The following is an 18076-nucleotide window of genomic DNA, read 5'->3' as shown; positions in this document are numbered from 1 at the left end:
CTAAGCATTATAATTAGTATTAAAATAGCAACTTTAAGTTTACCAAACATTACAGGCCAGCTTGACAGGTACATGTTACAGGAAGTGAGATACTTTCAGGACTAATCACATCTCTTTCCACAACACAAACAGACATACCCTTTTACTTACTGTTCTCTGCTTTCCCTCCAAATGCCTATTGCTTCTTACATTAGCCGAGCATATTTTCCACACAGTTTGTGCTCCTTCACAAAATGTATAAATTTTTGATCTGAAGTTGTAGAAATGGTAAGTCACCTGAAAAGGTGGTGAAAGCTGTACCTATAAATAATTCTAAAAAAGGGGAGTTGGACAGGCTCCTGAGAATGAGGAACTTGCAAGGTTATTGACAAAAAGTGGAACTGTGGGACTAAGCACAACTGACCCTTTAATGAACCAGCAAAGGCATGACAAACCAAGTGGCTGCCTCTTCTGTAGTACGTTTCAATAATTCTATAAAAATACACAAAGATGCCGAGAATTATTTCTTCAGATATGGACTAATATACCACCAACAGAACAGGTGTCAATGTGGAAACAGATCAGCTCTAATCATAACTCAATGAATTTTATGTATACAGACACACAGACTAATAAATATATAATCAGAAAGTCTGCTCCCCCCACCCCCAGCTACTGAATCTGCTACAAAATGTCAAAAGCCCAATGACATATCCAGTTCTCCGTCAGTTTTTGTATGTGCTTGCTTCAGGCCAAATAGTTATGCTACACATACCCAAACAATTAACAAGTGTAAGCATCATTAAGTGCACCTGAAATGTTATATACTAGCAGAAATCTTCCCATATGTACAGTGTATACATTTTTTAAATGTAGAAAAATAAGTGCCGTGGCAGTTATCCAGGGAGCTCACTTTGCTATGTTTTCCACCCGATTCAGTACTGATCAATAGTATGCTTGATTACTTGGCATTTTCTTGGGCTATCATTTTACTGTCTATTCTCTGCTCGCTGGGTCAGCCCTTTATTCTTTTAAAAAGTGAGGAATATTAATGCTCTGGAATGGAACTCCAGTGTTAGTACCAAGTATTCCCAGATTAGGTCTATCAATGTTAGGTGCTGACTAATGCTCTCTCTACCCAACTCAATAGTGAACCTCAGAACAATTTCAACGGTAGGTAAGACTCTGTTGCTCCATTATGGAATTTCTAATTTCCCACACCAGACATCTTATGCCCCTCTGAATGAGGCACTAATTTAGTGCCAAATTATGCCAACTAAGTACTGTATTCAGACTGGTCAAACACAAGTGAATAAAATTTTACAACCAAATAGAGGAAACATGCATACCAGCATTCTTGGCTAGATTTGAACCAAGGGCCTAAAGGCAAAACAAAAGCAAAATACAGCAGATGCTGGAAATCTGAAACAAAACAGAGAATGTTGGAAATACTCAGCAGGTCAGGCAGCATCGGTGGAGAGAAAAGCAGAGTTAACGTTTCAGGTTAATGACCTTTAATCAGAACTCCCCTAAAGGCAAAAGTTCAGCACCTAAACCACGGTACCACCATCACACAGTTTTCAAGTTCTTTTCCTATCAGTGGTGGCAAAATTTGGCAGGTATTAAACTCAAGAAGCAACAGCACAAAAACTGTCCAGAATGTAGCAATATGTAGAGGTCATTGTTGACCATAGAGGCATCAGATTGGTACAAGAGGAAGGGCTCTTCCAAGGTCAGGCCAAAGATATGTTGGGTTAGTAAAGCGTGAGCTTCATTCTGCTTTAATTTCTTTCCATAAAAAGGGACATTAGGTAAAAAACATAGTCAAAAAAATCCACTGAGAACAAACATTACTCACCTCAAAGAGAAAAAAAAGCACCTTAAAATCTTGATAATTTAAACTGCACAGTTCAAAGTCCTTTAATGTTGCGTGCAAAATAGGCATGCATAATGTAGCTACAATCAACTTTATTCAATGTAATCTACTTGAGGTACTGTAGTTTTCATGAAAACATCTCTTCCAGACAAACAAAACACACCCTTACACAGTAATTTCAAAATGGGTTTGTACTATTATGATTTCAAAATCTAAAAACTAAATTGTTTTCCAACAAAATGTAAAGAATGGCATGTCAACAAGAGCTAACTAAATTCTTCTCCACCCCTCTGCAGCCATGGTTATTTACCATCAATATAAAAAGGGTTCCTTGTGTCAAATTAGAAATTACCACCAATATCAAAGAGGGTATTAAAATATTCCTGGATGCTTGTAATAGGTTATTAAAGCAAGAACTACCAAAGAAAGTCTCTGTCTGCTTTGAGAAATTGTGCCCATAATGCTCCCCACAAATCTTGACGTTGTGGTTTCTGTTCTATGATGCCTTTTTAATTAAAAAAGGTAATGCTGGAAGCTTTTCTAGTGGTTTAATTTGTAACTATACTGCTTAGAGTAAATGTGGAGCAGTCACACCAGGAAAGTTCCAAGCTTGATTAGTTTCCCAATCAGAACTCAGCCATGGTACTAACATTGTACCATTGTTTAAAAAGGGTGCGAGGGCTAGGCCGAATAATTATAGCCCGGTCAGTCTGACCTCGGTGGTGGGTAAATTGTTGAAATCAATTCTGAGGGACAGGATAAACTGCCACTTAGAAAGGCACGGATTAATCAGGGGTAGTCAACATGGATTTGTTAGGGGAAGGTCATGGCTTACGAACTTGATTGAACTTTTTGAGGAAGTAACAAGGAGGATTGATGAGGGTAGTGCAGTGGATGTGATCTACATGGATTTTAGTAAGGCATTTGACAAGGTCCCGCATGGCAGACTGGTCAGAAAAATGAAAGCTCATGGAGTAAAGAGGAATGTGGCATGTTGGATCCAGTATTGGCTCAGTGACAGGAAACAAAGGGTAGTTGTTGACAGACGTTTTTATGAATGGAAAGCTGTTTCCAGTGGCATTCCACAGGGCTTAGCGCTGGGTCCCTTGATGTTTGTGGTATATATTAATGATTTGGACTTAAATGTGGCAGGCATGATTGGGAAATTTGCTGATGACACAAAAATTGGCTGTGTATTTGATAGTCAAGAGGATAGCTGTAGACTCCATAATGATATCAATGGTTTGGTTGAGTAGGTAGAAAAGTGGCAAAAGGAATTCAATCTGGAGAAGTGTGAGGTAATGCATTTGGGCAGGGCAAACAAAGCAAGGGAATACACAATAAACGGGAGGATATTGAGAGGGATAGAAGAAGTGAGAGACCTTGGACTGCATATCCACAGGTCCCTGAAGGCGGCGGGCCAAGTAGATAAGAGTAGCAAAAGTGGCATATGGAATGCTTTCCTTTATTGGCCAAGGTATAGAATACAAAAGCAGGGATGTAATGCTGGAACTGTATAAAATGCTGGTTAGGCCACAGCTGGAGTATTGTGAACAGTTCTGGTCACATTACAGGAAGGACATAATTGCTCTGGAGAGAGTACAGAGGAGATTTACAAGAATGCTGCCAGGGCTTGAACGTTGCAGCTATGAGGAAAGATTGGATAGGCTCAGTTTGTTTTCCTTAGAACAGAGGAGGCTGAGGGGTGACTTAATTGAGGTGTACAAAATTATGAGGGGCCTAGATAGAGTAGACAGGAAGGACTCGCTTCCCCTAGCGGAGAGATCAATTACCAGGGAACACAGATTTAAAGTGATTGGGAGAAGGATTAGAGGGGACATGAGGAAAAGCTTTTTCACCCAGAGGGTGGTGGGTGTCTGGAATTCACTGCCAGGAATGCTGATGGAGGCAGAAACCCTCTTCTTTTAAAAAGGTACTTGGACATGCACCTGAAGTCATGTAACATGCAAAGCTATGGACCAGGTGCTGGAAGGTGAGATTAGATTGGGTGGCTAGTATTTTCGGCCGGCACAGACACAACGGGCTGAATGGCCTCCTTCTGTGCCGTAATTTTTATATGGTTCTATGGTACCATGAGGGCTAGAAGAAAAAAATTCAACAAGGTCCCATGTCCAATCAATATCCAGTAACAACTGTTAAAAAATGCATATGTAGGGATGTCATGACAAAACTTGGCAATGCAGAGACAGTCCCCACTGTTTAACTGCCAGCACTCATAGGCCCAGATTTTGTGGTGGTAACGATGGTAAAATGGTCAGCATTTGCCATCCTTACTCCATTGAAATTGACAGTATCTTCAGGAGTCTGTACATGCGTAGAACAACACAGAAATCCAGAAGTTACTGTCAGTGATTCTATGCTCCACCAGAGGGTTTGCTGTTGAGTTTTCCCACTACGCAATCCCTAAACAATCAGTGAATTGACACACCATTAGTCTTGCTGCAAAAACCTTTGGAAAAAGTTAGACCTTGTTGAATGAAGTGTAACTGGGTTTTTAAAGGGTGTAGTATGTTTATAATTACCGCGAAACACCCTCACCAGCCCTGAAAAGCTATTTTTCATCTTTGTGGAATCTCAAATTTCTCCATAAAATTCCACATATTTTTACAATAATAAAAAATTAAAGTTTGAGATATTTGAGCTTCTATTTTAATCCAATTACTTATTTCGCTTTCTGAAAATTTAAATTTGCTGTCTGTGAGATTACTTCAATGTGATTGGCTACTTACCCTGCTTGCTGATATTACTGCTGTTGGATGCCTGGAGATCTTCCTGACTTGGCATTAGATTTAAACTGCCATCAGGAAAGAGAAAATACACACCACAGGGACTGTTAGATCATTGTGGGAAGCTTCAAGGTCAGCATGCAAGAATCTTCACTATTAGCAAACCATTCCTCAACATCAGCAGAACCATATGCCAGAAGCAAGAAGAGAAAAATGAAGACAGATTTATTTATTTTGTGTCAAGTACACATTCCCAAAAAGTTCCAGGTTTGAACACTTTCTCCACACCCCCACACCCCCCAAACAAACATATTATACTCAACTTATTAAAAAAGAAAGCTGTCACTTCATGGCATATCAGGATGCACATCACTGCTCAGCCAGACACTGAATCCACAATGATTCTTATTTATTTTTTATTTTATTTGGAGATACAACACTGAAACAGGCCCTTCGGCCCACTGAGTCTGTGCCGACCAACAACCACCCATTTATGCTAATCCTACATTAATCCCATATTCCTTACTACATCCCCACCATTCTCCTACCAGCTACCTACACTAGGGGCAATGCACATTGGCCAATTTACCTAACCTGCAAGTCTTTGGCTGTGGGAGGAAACCAGAGCACCCGACGGAAACCCACGCGGTCACAGGGAGAACTTGCAAACTCCGCACAGGCAGTACCCAGGATCGAACCCGGGTCCCTGGAGCTATGAGGCTACGGTGCTAACCACTGCGCCGCCCCTAACTGTGGATTCTGCACAAACACAACTGAGCAACTAAGTAAAAGTAATTTAAAAAGTCAAAACAAAATTTATAGGAAAAGTGAAAATCACATTTCATTTAAAAAAAAAATGGAGCCTGCATTGAAAATCAGTGGCTACACAAATCAAACCTCTTGTACCACAATTACCATCATAATTCATGCTTCATGAGGTGCATTTAATAAGCAGAAACCCAAGTGGTTTGAATTTTGCATGAACCCTGTTCCTGACATACACAAATAAGCACACTGTATACACTGTTCCAGGTTTACTTTTCTAAAATAACTTCACTCCCGAGTTTGAGACTGTCCCTCCACAAACACTTGACTCCATTCACCCTTTTAACTGGGTAATGTATCTTCATGCATTAGTAAATGGCATTATGAATATAAAAGAAAAATTCAAACCAAGTCAGGCCTAAAGCATAACAGTTTTAGAGCTCATGCTTAGCTGAATGTTCAGGACAGTACTTTGTATATTTCAAGGTAGCAGCCAATCTCCAATACTGTTGGACAGAAATCACCATAAAAATATTAAAATAAGGAATCCATTTAATTACTAGAATGCTATAGAACTTTTCCATCACAACTCACTTGCCTGGATAAATTAACTTCAAAAAAATCCTGGGGAGTCAAAACTAATTCTTGATTTATGTGACGGTAATTTTAACCCCCTTTAACGGTGTCTATTTCCTACAGGATTTATATAGTAACATTTGTTCACTTACTTAAATGTTGTGTAAAATCAACACTTTTCCATTTAATCGGAGGCATCATTAAATATAGCAGGCCAGGCTATATAGATTCAAATGAACATCTGCAGAATTTGCTGATACAGCAATTTGGTGCAAACTGCCAATGATTGGTCAAGTTATTAGGAAACATTAGCATTTAACTCAGCACAGCCATCTGCTATTTCATCCAAACACCAAAATTGCACTCAAGGACATTTTGGGTAAACATGAGACAGCTGGGGAATATCCACTGCTTTTCCCTTATTGAAAGGATATTGAACACAAAAATGACTGAGCACTAAGGTACATATTCTATTTTTAAAAGAAACTCTTTGCATCAAATTTGAGACTCGACTAAAATTTCAAAGCATCTGAGCAATTACTGTTTGTGTACAAAGGGAGAGCATTGTAATGAGTCATCTAATTGCACAGCTTCAAGATTCCTGGGAAAATACTGCACTTTTACATTCCTGATAAAGTGGAAACTACACTGCCAAGAAACCTTTCTGCTAAATCCTGCTGTTCTGGTCCTTCCAGACTTTTATTCAAGTCAGTACACACCCAACTGCGACATGTCTAACTCTGCCACTTACAAAACACACTTGCTCCATCTAATATTCACTTTATTAGTATGACATACATAACCATGAAAACTTCAACTGTATATGTAAAATACCCTAATCTTATTTTGCTTTATTTGCATCACAAGGCTGCAAAATATTATCTGACATAGTGCATAGGTTGATGTTACTTATACATAAATCAAGTTTAGAAGTTGAATGATTATTTTACATAGTATGATGCATTGCACAAGAAATGAAGGAAAAAAAAACTACAGATCTGACTGCCCATAGCATTCCAAAATGTTTGTGAAAAAAAACTTGTCCTTTGACATGTTAATTTAACTTCAAATACAGTATTAACTATAATTCAACTGCAAGTTTTCAAAAGTGACAAATGAAGGACACCCAAGTGAAATATTACTTTTTTTTTTTAATTCTTTCATGGGATGTGGGTGTCACTGGCTAGGACAGCATTTATTGCTCATCCCTAATTGCCCTTGAGAAGGTTGTGGTGAGCTGCCTTCTTTGAATTGCTGCAGTCCATGTGGGGCAAGTACACTGGCAGTGCTGTTGGGAAAAGAGTTCCCAGTAACCCAGCGACAGTGAAGCAACAGCAATATAGTTCCAAGTCAGAATGATATGTGGCTCTTCTGACCTTATGATTGAAGGAAGGTCATTGATGAAGCAGCTGAAGATGGTTGGGCCGAGGACACTACCCTGAGGAACTCCTGCAGTGATGTCCTGGAGCTCAGATGATTGACCACCAACAACCACAACCATCTTCCTTTGTGCTAGGTATGACTCCAGACAGCGGAGGGGTTTTCCCCCTGATTCCCATTGACCTCAGTTTTGCTAGGGCTCCTTGATGCCATATTCGGTCAAATGCTGCCTTGATGTCAAGGGCAGTCACTCTCATCTCCCCTCACCTCTGGAGTTCAGCTCTTTTGTCCATGTGACTACTCCAGTTCAGTTACTGGTCAATGGTAACCCCCAGGATGTTGATGTGACGGATTAACTGATGATAATGCCATGAATGTCAAGGGGAGATGGTTTAAATCTCTCTTGTTTGAGATGATCATTGCCTGGCACTTGTGTGGCGTGAATGTAACTTACCACTTATCAGCCCAAGCCGAAATGTTGTCTAGGTGTTGTTGCATCTGGACACGAGTTGCTTCAGTATCTGGAGTTGTGAATGGTACTGAACATTGTGCAATCATCAGAGACAACATCCCCACTTCTGACCTTAGGAAGGAGGGAAGGCCATTGATGAAGCAGCTGAAGATGGTTAGGCCTAGGACACGACCCTCAGGAACTCCTGCAGTGATGTTCTGGGACTGAGATAATTGACTTCCAACAATCACAACCATCTTCCTTTGTGCTAGCTATGACTCCAACCAGTGGAGAGTTTCCCTCCCCACCCCGATTACCATTGACTCTAGTTTTGCGAGGGCTCATTGATGCCATGGTCGGTCAAATGCTGCCTTGATGGCAAGGACAGTCACTCTCACCTCACGATTTCAGCTCTTTTGTCCATGTTTGGAGCAAGTCTGTAATGAGGTCAAGGACTGAGTGGCCCTGGCGTCAGTGAGCAGTCTATTGCTGAGTAAGTGCCATTTGATTGCACTGACGATGACACTTTTTGACGATCCAAAGTAGACCAGTGGGGCGGTAATTGGCCGGATTAGATTTGTCCTGCTTTGTGTGTATAGCACATACCTGGTCAATTTTCCACATTATCAGGTAGATGCCAGTGTTGTAGCTGTACTGGAACAGCTTGGCTAGGGGCTGGGCCAGTTCTGATGCACAAGCCTTCAGTACTATTGCCAGAATATTGTCAGGGCCCATAGTCTTTGCAGTATCTAGTGCCTTCAGCCATTTCTTGACATCACACTCGCTATGCTCCAAACACTAGGGCCCGGGTTGAAATCCAATGTAGTTTTCTCTATGCGCATTCTATATGAAGGAGGTTTGGCTGAACTTAATTTTGGCCTTTGATGACATGGGCCCACAGAACAACTCTGTCCATAATCTCATACAAATTAGTGTTTTTCTAAAATGAATAGTTGAAGCACATTTTTAAAAAAAATCAATTTCACTCTGAATTGCTTGTATAACACCTGTTGAGAATGCTGACATTGGATGATAAATCCACCCCACGGTGCAAATTACATTCACAACACACAAGTGCCAGACAATGACCATCTCCAACAAGAGAGAATCTAACCATCTCCCCTTGACATCCAATGGCATTACCATTGCTGAATCCCCCACGATCAACATCCTGGGGGGTTACCATTGACCAGAAACTGAACTGGACTAGCCATCAAAATACTGGGGCGACAAGAGCAGGTCAGAGGCTAGGAATCCTGTAGCAAGTAACTCACCTCCTGACTCCCCAAATCCTGTCCACCATCTACAAGGCACAAGTCAGGAGCGTGATGGAATACTTCCCATTTGCCTGGATGGGTGCAACACTCAAGAAGCTCGACACCATCCAGGACAAAGCAGCTCGCTTGATTGTTTGTGGATGGGATGCCATTCACTCCCGGCGCACAGTGGCAGCAGTGCGTACCATCTACAAGATGCACTGCAGCAATGCACCAAGGCTCTTTCAACAGCACCTTCCAAACCAGTAACCTCTACTACCTAGAAGGACAAGAGCAGCAGATGCATGGAAACACCACCATCTGCAAGCTCCCCTCCAAGTCACACACCATCTTGATTTGGAACTATATCGCCGTTCCTTCACCATTGCTGGGTCAAAATCCTGGAACTCCCTCCCTTACAGCACTGTGGGTATACCTACCCCACATGAACTGCACCTTCTCAAGGGCAATTAGGGATGGGCAATAAATGCTGGCCTAGCCAGTGACGCCCACATCCCTTGAACAAATAAAAAAAAAAGTGACACCCTCACATTCACAAAACACCAAAAAAAATCACCAGAATAAATTCCTAAATTTCCCCCAATTTTACAAGTAAATTAATAGCAAGATACAGTTCCACAGATAGTAACAATGCTTCCACATCTCACCCAAGTGGCTCACCTTCATTTGTTAATCTGAGTATTAATGTACTACTCAACTTTGGGGGCATCACAGCCACATCTGACTTGTCCTCATCCAACATCCACAAACATCCAGCAGGGATCACTGAATAGCAATAAACAGAAAGAACACACAAGTCTTTTTTCTTGCGTTCATCACCTCAACTTAATTATGACCTTCCGATTGCCTTCCTGGTTACATCGGAACATAGGAACAGGAGTCGCCATTCAGCTCCTCCAGCCTGTTCTGTCATTCAATGAGATTATGGCTGATCTGTGACCTAATTCTATATACCTACTTTTGCCCCATATCCTTTAAGATTTTTGTCATCTAAAGGTATATCAATCTCAGTTTTAAAAATCAACAATTGATCTGGCATCAATTGCCATTTGGGGAAGAAAATTCCAAATTTTTACCACCCTGTGTGTAAAGGGGTTTCCTAATTTCACTCCTGAAAAGGTCTGGCATTAATTTTTTAAGACTATGGCACCTAGTCCTAAACTGCCCAATGAGTGGAAATAGTTTCTACCTACCCCATCTGGTGCCCTTAATATCCTGAAACCTCAAACTACCCGTTAACCTTTTAAATTCCAGGGAAGACAACCCTAGTTTCTGTAATCTCTCCTTGTAATTTAAACCCTTGGAGTCCAAGTATCATTCTAGTTAATTTGCACTGCACTCCCTCTGCAGCCAATATATCCTTGCTAAAGGTGTGGTGCCCAGAACTGCTCACAGTACTGCAGGTGTGGTCTAACTAGGGCTTTGTATATTTGAAGCATGATTGCTGCCCACTTATATTCTTTTCCTCTGGCTATAAAGGCCAGCATTCCATTAGTCTTTTTGATTATTTTCTGTACCTGTTCATGCCATTTTAATGATCTTTGTCCCTGGCCCCCCACATCTCTTTGGGTCTCCACTGCTTCTAACTTTTCATCATTTAGAACGTACCCTGTTCTATCCCTTTTTGGTCCAAAGTGGATGGCTACACATTTGCCTACAGTGAAATCCATTCGCCACAGTTTTGTCCATTCACATCTCTTTGTAATGTTACACTTCCATCTACACTGCTTACAATACCTCTGATCTGTGTGTCATGGCATATTTTAATATGCAGCTTTCTATCCCTCATCCAAGTCGTTAACGAATACAGTGATTAGTTGCGGCTCCAAGACAGATCCTTGCAGGACACCACTAGTTACATCCAGCCAACTGGCGTATCTGCCCGTTATTCCTACTTCCTGTCACCTATGGCTCAGCAAATTTCTGAACCAGGTCAATAATATGGTTGAAAGTGATTGGGGTAAAACAAACAATTGAACCAGACACCTCTCTGACATCTATATTACTCCGTGCTACAGAATGCAATATATTTACCAACTGAACCTTACACAAAAATATTAACCATTATCCTTTTGTTCCAAAAAGCCATTCTAACAGGTGCACTCAAGTTCTACAAATTTAAAAATGCCTCAGCAGCCTTCTACTCTACACTTGTATTTCAAATAGATCTAGCTAATAGGTAAGCTTGGCTTTCTCTGCAATACCTCAGATTGTCAAAGAACATAGCTTCCAAGTTGGTGTGGTTCTGCTGCTTGCTCAAACATCAACACGCATCAGAAGAAAATAACAGAGTACAAATACTGTTCCCACAATACTCATGTAATCCATGTGGTCGGAGGGAGATAATAATCTAAGGAGAAACCTTCCTAGGGGAACCACTCAGTTACTCTCTAATAACTACCTCAAGAGATACATTAGCACTGCTTTATCTCGAACCCTGCCTCCCCAAGGAGAGGACTGTATGGTGATATGAAATTAATCTATAAAGAAAAATATTCAGTTATAAAATGCAATTTTGAAATACTAAAAAAAAACTACAAATTTATCCAAGGTTCTAATAATTTGTTTCATACCCAAATATGACATGCTTTTGATTTTAGTAATACACTCATGTATGAGTGATTATTTGTTGAAAAGGGCTAAGGGAATTTTTTTTTTTTATTTCCAACTGAAAATTCTTACTCCCTGAAGTCTATGAGTTCTGACAACAGATCAGTGAAACTATCTGGCAAATCAGATGTAGACACTTTTGTCCAAATATCAGTCAGAGGCTGAAGATGAAAGGAATGAGTTGAAGTGTTTTGGCAGAATTTCCCGAACACCAAACAGAATAATGAGGCAGAAATCCAAAAGAATGTATTTGCATACAAAACTCAGGCATCAAGCCAACAGAGTTAGATGACAAGTGTCATCCGTCTTTTAATTAATTGTACAGTATGTAGATGGAAACCAGAGAGTTACAAGAAGTAGGAAATTGCAACTTCCCAAACCATCTGCATGATTCAGTTATGAATTAACAGATCAGCACTTTTAAACTCAACTTCTTCTTTCACAGTTATAGCAGATGCTACTGAGAATTTCCTCAAAAATATACAAGGAGGGAAACAAAAGGCAGGCAGAAAATACGTGCATATATTTTAGCGAAAACTAGGTGCTAATATGAAATAAAAGCATATAGCGTCACAGGATATATTGATAGAGTAGAGATTGGAAACTTACATAAGTTTTGAAAATAACAGTGCAAGTTCAATGAGGCCACAACACTAAGATTTACAAAATTTGAAATCTGCAGAAAGAAACATTATTTAAACGATAAGTCATGAAAAAAACGCAAATGACCACCATAGAATGTTAACAATAATATGGCCTGAAGTTTCTGATACTTGCATTGAATTTTCAGCACCATTTGCTCAAATATAGCCAAACCATCGCAAAAGATCAAGGAATTTGAAGCATAAATTACATCCAACGCAAATCAAGTTTGTGATCTTTTCTGCTGGAAACCGGCCCCACCAACAAAACTGGCGATGCACCCAGATAGAATTGATCAACATTGTAAGTTTCCATTAACTGCGCCCATTTTAGGCCTTCAAGAAAGGTCTTAAAGTTGAGCTTTTTTTCCCAAAGGCACAAGGGAACAATTTGCACAAAGCATCATTTACATAAGTCATTGGAACCTGAAATTTGTCAAAGTTGCATTAATGCAAGCCTAACAAGCTATATGTTCAAGAATTTGTTAGAGAATGCAAAGACATTTTACTCCTCTGTGGACTGAACTGAGAGATGTGGTGAGGGTCTCAGTGTTTCTTGTATCTCGTATTCTCTAGAAAAAGTTAGTTCACCGAGTCGCATGTTGATACCACTGAAGTTATGGATCCAAGTTTAAAATAAGCTAGAGTGCATTGTGTCACATTAGGCCATTATATTAAACAATCTACAAAAAGAATTATACTACAAGTATTTATGCTAGACATAAAAACAGAAATTGTAAAGCTGGTCTTTGCTATTAGCTTGGAGAATTGATAAGGATACTCAAGTTCTATTCAGCAAAGGTAAAGGAAATAAAACTCAGTTTTAAACCTAGATAATTAAAAATAAAAGATCTCAAACACACACACACACACACACACACACACAAAAGGATTTATAGTTCAAGTAACTGCAGTCATTCATTCTGGAAGCTATTTTAATGAGAAGCACAACATATGCATTTGCAATTATTCCCTTATACATTGCATGACTGTACTGTTGAACAGAACATATTCATGTAACTAATGTAAAAGATGTGAAAAATAGTTTCCAGTGGGCTGCAGCATAAAAGAAGAATGGAAAATGAGTCACACCTCCCCAGTTCTTCCTGGAATAAGAAACCTGATACTGATTTACTTACAGGTGACTGTTTATTGCATAATCTGGGACTATTTCAAAATTTCAACAGCTACAAAGAATTCAAGCAGCTGGACTTTTGGGCACAAAGGAGTTAAGGGAATAAGAAGTAAATTTTCTTGAAGGGAAAGAAGCAGGAAGAAGGTGCCTCTCCATTCAAGACATTGTGCATCTAATATGGAATTAGGTAATCTGAATAAAAATGTTTAATTTTTTTTCATAAGACTAGACAGTATGGCTTTGTTGCTCTGTATAGGTGGTAAATAAATGCAAGTTGTTGCTGTACTTATATCCCAAACTAATTGAGTGGAGATTGACTACTTCATATTATATAAAAATATTTTATATATTATTTCAACATTAAATCTGTTGTAGGGTTTTGAAGCACAAGTGAAATAAGCCGATCTAAAATATTATCTCTCAGAACAAGAGTCAAACAATTGTTCATTAAGGATATTTCTTCAAACTCCTGACTTACAAATTCTCATCTACAAGTCACATCAGGTATTATTAATAACTAGCCTGATTACAATCATTTCAAATGAAATTATAGCATGGCACAAACAAAGGATGCCTCTGGGCCAGCAGTGAAAGATGTTAATATATCTAAAGCCAAACAATAACTTGTGACCGATCTCATAAGCAGATACATTTTCATCTCAGAGCCAAGACCGGCATATGAAATCTATAACATTTCTATGCTTTCAGTTTAATAAAATGTTTTCCAAGCATTTCTACTCTAAAGAGGAAATAAATTGAAATTGCTTAATGCTGCCACTTTGTCATTGTAACTTTTATTGGGGCACATGACTGAAAGGTTGAGTCATTTTAAAATGAATGTAAATAATTGGTGGAAAAGCCCCAGTGAACAGAACTAAAACTAAACACACACAATGCAGTTTTTTTACAAGCATATTAATGGATTAAACCTTCAGTCTCTTATTCATTAATATACTTTATACCATTCATAATTCACGGAGATGGCAACTCAATGGAGAACAGAGAGCACAGAAAATCAAACTAGAGTGATGTTGCCACAATGACTCCACAATCCGTTGATTAATGTAGTCCTATAAAATGTACATTACATGTAAAAATACTTACCTAACATAAGGATCCACAAGATACAATCTCTACTTAAACAATACTAAGGCTTTCAAACTCGACACAAAAGCAATTTGGCCTGGAATAATTAAATTCTATTCATGAAGATATGACCGCATGACTAAATGATCTATTTGTTGGTCAATAATTCGTGTGGGCCATTCTCATGTACCACACAAGAATCTTCTTGCTTTGCTACCAAGACGACTGCATTCCCAAAAAAAATGAATAGAGGCGTCACTGGAATGTCACTGTTTCAATGTCCTTTGCATGGATATATTTATGCCCTGTGCCACAAAAATAAACACTTGGGTCTTCCATTCAGAACATGATCTTAAAAAGGATATTAATCTACAGGACATTTCTCCAACTAATAAACCACGTGATAGTGCACACAGAACCTGATCACTAGTGCTGCCATATATCAAGTTCACTTACTAATATCACAGGATTTCAGCATGCAAGGACATGTTTGGTCAGTGTCAGTATTAGCTCCTTATTAGATCTATTTTAGCCCAATACCCTGTATAACCATTCATAATTGTTTTCAAGTGTTTACCCAATGGCAATTACCTCAACTAGATATAGAAGCTGAGCAAAGTATTCCAAATCTTTTAACCCCTTTGCATAAAAAATTAATTCTAACCTCCTTGGTGTAAATATTACTTCCAATATGTCTTCCAAATTGATTTCTCCAATTCTAAAATGGATGGAGAAATATCAGTGAAAACCAGATTTTTACTAGTTGATAAAGCATCAGTAAATGGCAAAGTAGTTTCACTTGATCTTACATTACAAATCAGAAACAAAACTAAGTTTTAAAAAACATGTTATAGCCAATGTCAAGTTATGATCCATACAGAAAGCTGGCCATAACCACTGATGCATTTTATGCTCCAGTGATACTTCAGGTAGCAGTGTGACACCAGTACCTGGCTTGACAGTGTTTCAAGGGGACAGCACTGAGCTACACTGGTCCACTTACACTACTCTGTGCTCAAGCAACAGAGAGCTCTGCATGCGTATTGAAGCAAACATGCAGAGTTCTGCTCACTGGTGTCCCAGTGCTGACATAGTTTAACATTTAAAGGCAAGTAATTGTTCCAATGGATCAAATATTAAAAAGATGAGAATTTTTTTAAAAAATTAATTAACTTCATACACATTGATCTTGCACTGCAGCTAATATGAAGATGAAACAATGCAAGACTACTGCCTTGAAGAGGACTTGTACCACTTCTAGAAAAGTCAATTCAAACACTTTTCTCAACACAAGCTGCAGTCATAATCAAGATTATGTTTCTGAGCTTTGGTATTCTATCTTTACCCTGCCACCCTCCCTCTCTCCTTTGCCCTCTGTCACCATCCAAGTTCACATTTGTTCCTCCTCCTGTGCTCTATGCCTTCCCCCCCAGCTTTCTTTCTTCATCCCCTCAATGTTTTCTTTCCCCTAATTATCTCTTACTCTCCCAGTTTTCTGTCCTCACATCCCAGATATCTTCCCCAGTCCTTTCCTCAGTTCTGTCCCACCTCCCTTCCTAGCTTTTCTCTCCTATCTTACAAATTTTTTCCTAGTTTTTCACATCCCTCAGGCATTTTTTTATTTCTTTCTTCCCCAAAATTATTTCTGTAGCTACACCCCTCCCCCACTGCATTTTCACTTTCCTTCCCCAGCTCTTCCAAAGTTATCATCTTTGGCCCAGCATAAACACCATACCCTCATCAGCAACTCCATTCCCTTCCTTGGCCACGACCTCCAGCTGATCCAGACTGTTCACAACCTCAGCATTCCATTTAACACTAAACTGAGCACTGACCCAATGTGCTCGGCATCACAAAAACTATCTACTTCCACTTCCAAAGCCTCCACTCCTATCTCAAAAGTCCATCTGCCATTGAAAACCTCATTCATACCTTTGTCATCTTCAGATTTGACCATTTCAACACTATCTCGTCAGCTTCCCATTTACCATGCTTCACAAATTTTAGCTCATCCAAATCTCTAGTGCCCACATTCTGACCCACACCAAATCCCATTCACCCATCATCCCTGCCTTTAATGATCTAGCATAGGTCTTGGTCCTGCCAATGGCTCAAACTTTAAATCCTCATTCTTGTGTTTAATTCGTGGTCTCATCTTTCCCGATCACTTACAGCCTTCCTCAATCTCACATATGCTAAACACCAAAATCAGCATTCCTCTGACTCCAGCTGCGCACTCTCTTAGTCTTTACCTCCATCAGTTTTCTCTTTACTATCTTTACTGCCCAGTTTTCTCTCCTTCTCATTCCAGTTTTTTTCTCTGCCCTATCAGTTGTGTCCCATTTTATCCTCTGTCCGGTTCTTTCTTGTCCCCTTTCTCTCATTCACTTCTCTCTTTGTTCTTCCCAGTTTTCTCACTGTCCCCAATTGCAGTGGTATCATAGTGTCTCCTTCCTCTCCCTGCCCTTTTCTCAGTTCTTCCCTTCCCAATCTTCCCAGTTCTCACTGTCCTCCGACTTCCCAGCTTTGTCCTCTTTACCCAGTTTCCTCCTCTCTTTCCCCTTTTCCCAGTTTACTCTATCTCTATACCTTGTCATTTATCCCCTTCGCAATTTCCCTTTCTCTCTGTCCTATACTCTCTGCTTCTCTGTCTTGTTTTTCTCTCACTCACAGTCTCTACCTTCCTTGCTCTCACTCTCTCTCTCTTATATACACTTTCTCTACGTTGTTTAAGCGCCTCTGTCAGCACAATGCCAGCAGCTCTACCACTCCGGTCCCTCCTCCAACTTCACACACGAACCTTTAGGAAGCAACTAAGAAACGAAACACAGAAAATGCAAACTTCTTACCACATCGGACCGAGCCTTCCTCCGTCTTTACTGGAAAATTCACAATCGATCTGCCTAAACTTACCCACTTATTGGAGTACTTCCGCTTCCGCTTTTTTCTGTAAACACTCCCTAAAACGAACCTTTCCCGGGCCGGCAGCTCCTCCACCCACTGCCCTGCACCAGCTAAACTTCAATCTCAGCATTCACTCAGTACAATGGGCAGCAATAAAACCCAATGGCACAAGTCATGTCTCTAACAAATATCCGCTTACATTTCCTCAATGCTGAAGGGTTGATGCACAGTTATTTCAAACTTCTTGCCATGATTTAAAAAGTTGGGTGTGCCCTTAAGCACAAATTCTGAAAATTCTTTTTGTACAGTTTGACAGGAACAACGATCTGGAGCTTATGTGGAAGTGCGTCTTTAAAAAAAATGTTTCGCTTCTTAAAAGGTCGATTCACAAGGAGAGATTCTACTACAGAGGATAGATTGTAAGAGAAAAGGTGAATCTACTGTGCAAAATATATAATAATGAGTGATGTATGTTTAAATATGAAAGCAATTCACACGGAATCGCCATGAGTTTACTTTTCATGTAAGTTACACATGTTACAGGAAAATAATATAGCTACTGGGGAAGTGGTGTTGTAGTTACTAATGTTTAGATGTGTGTTCACTGTACTGCAGTGTTATTTGTTACATTAGTGTTGCATTGGTGGCT

General features: G+C 39.6%; 1 protein-coding gene across 5 annotated transcripts in view; it reads right to left on the bottom strand.

Annotated features, from left to right (window-relative positions):
* The window catches only part of itprid2 (ITPR interacting domain containing 2), a 203544-nt gene extending 186051 nt beyond the window's left edge, over nt 1-17493 (bottom strand). Inside the window, exons 1-2 of one of the 5 annotated variants that reach the window (XM_068035553.1) lie at nt 17373-17428; nt 15188-15241 (exon numbers count right to left, since the gene is read on the bottom strand). The gene's annotated coding sequence lies outside the window, so the exon portion shown is untranslated. Of the gene's footprint in view, nt 1-15187; nt 15242-17372 lie in introns of all 5 variants that reach the window. The other 4 variants (XM_068035556.1, XM_068035555.1, XM_068035554.1 and 1 more) reach the window with 4 other exon arrangements.
* Nucleotides 17494-18076: the final 583 nt, after the last annotated feature.

This window comes from Heterodontus francisci, chromosome 7, assembly GCF_036365525.1.
Source record: "Heterodontus francisci isolate sHetFra1 chromosome 7, sHetFra1.hap1, whole genome shotgun sequence".
Classification (NCBI taxonomy): domain Eukaryota; kingdom Metazoa; phylum Chordata; class Chondrichthyes; order Heterodontiformes; family Heterodontidae; genus Heterodontus; species Heterodontus francisci.
Note: the sequence above shows the minus strand (reverse complement) of the source record. Positions and strands in the feature narration are given on the sequence as shown.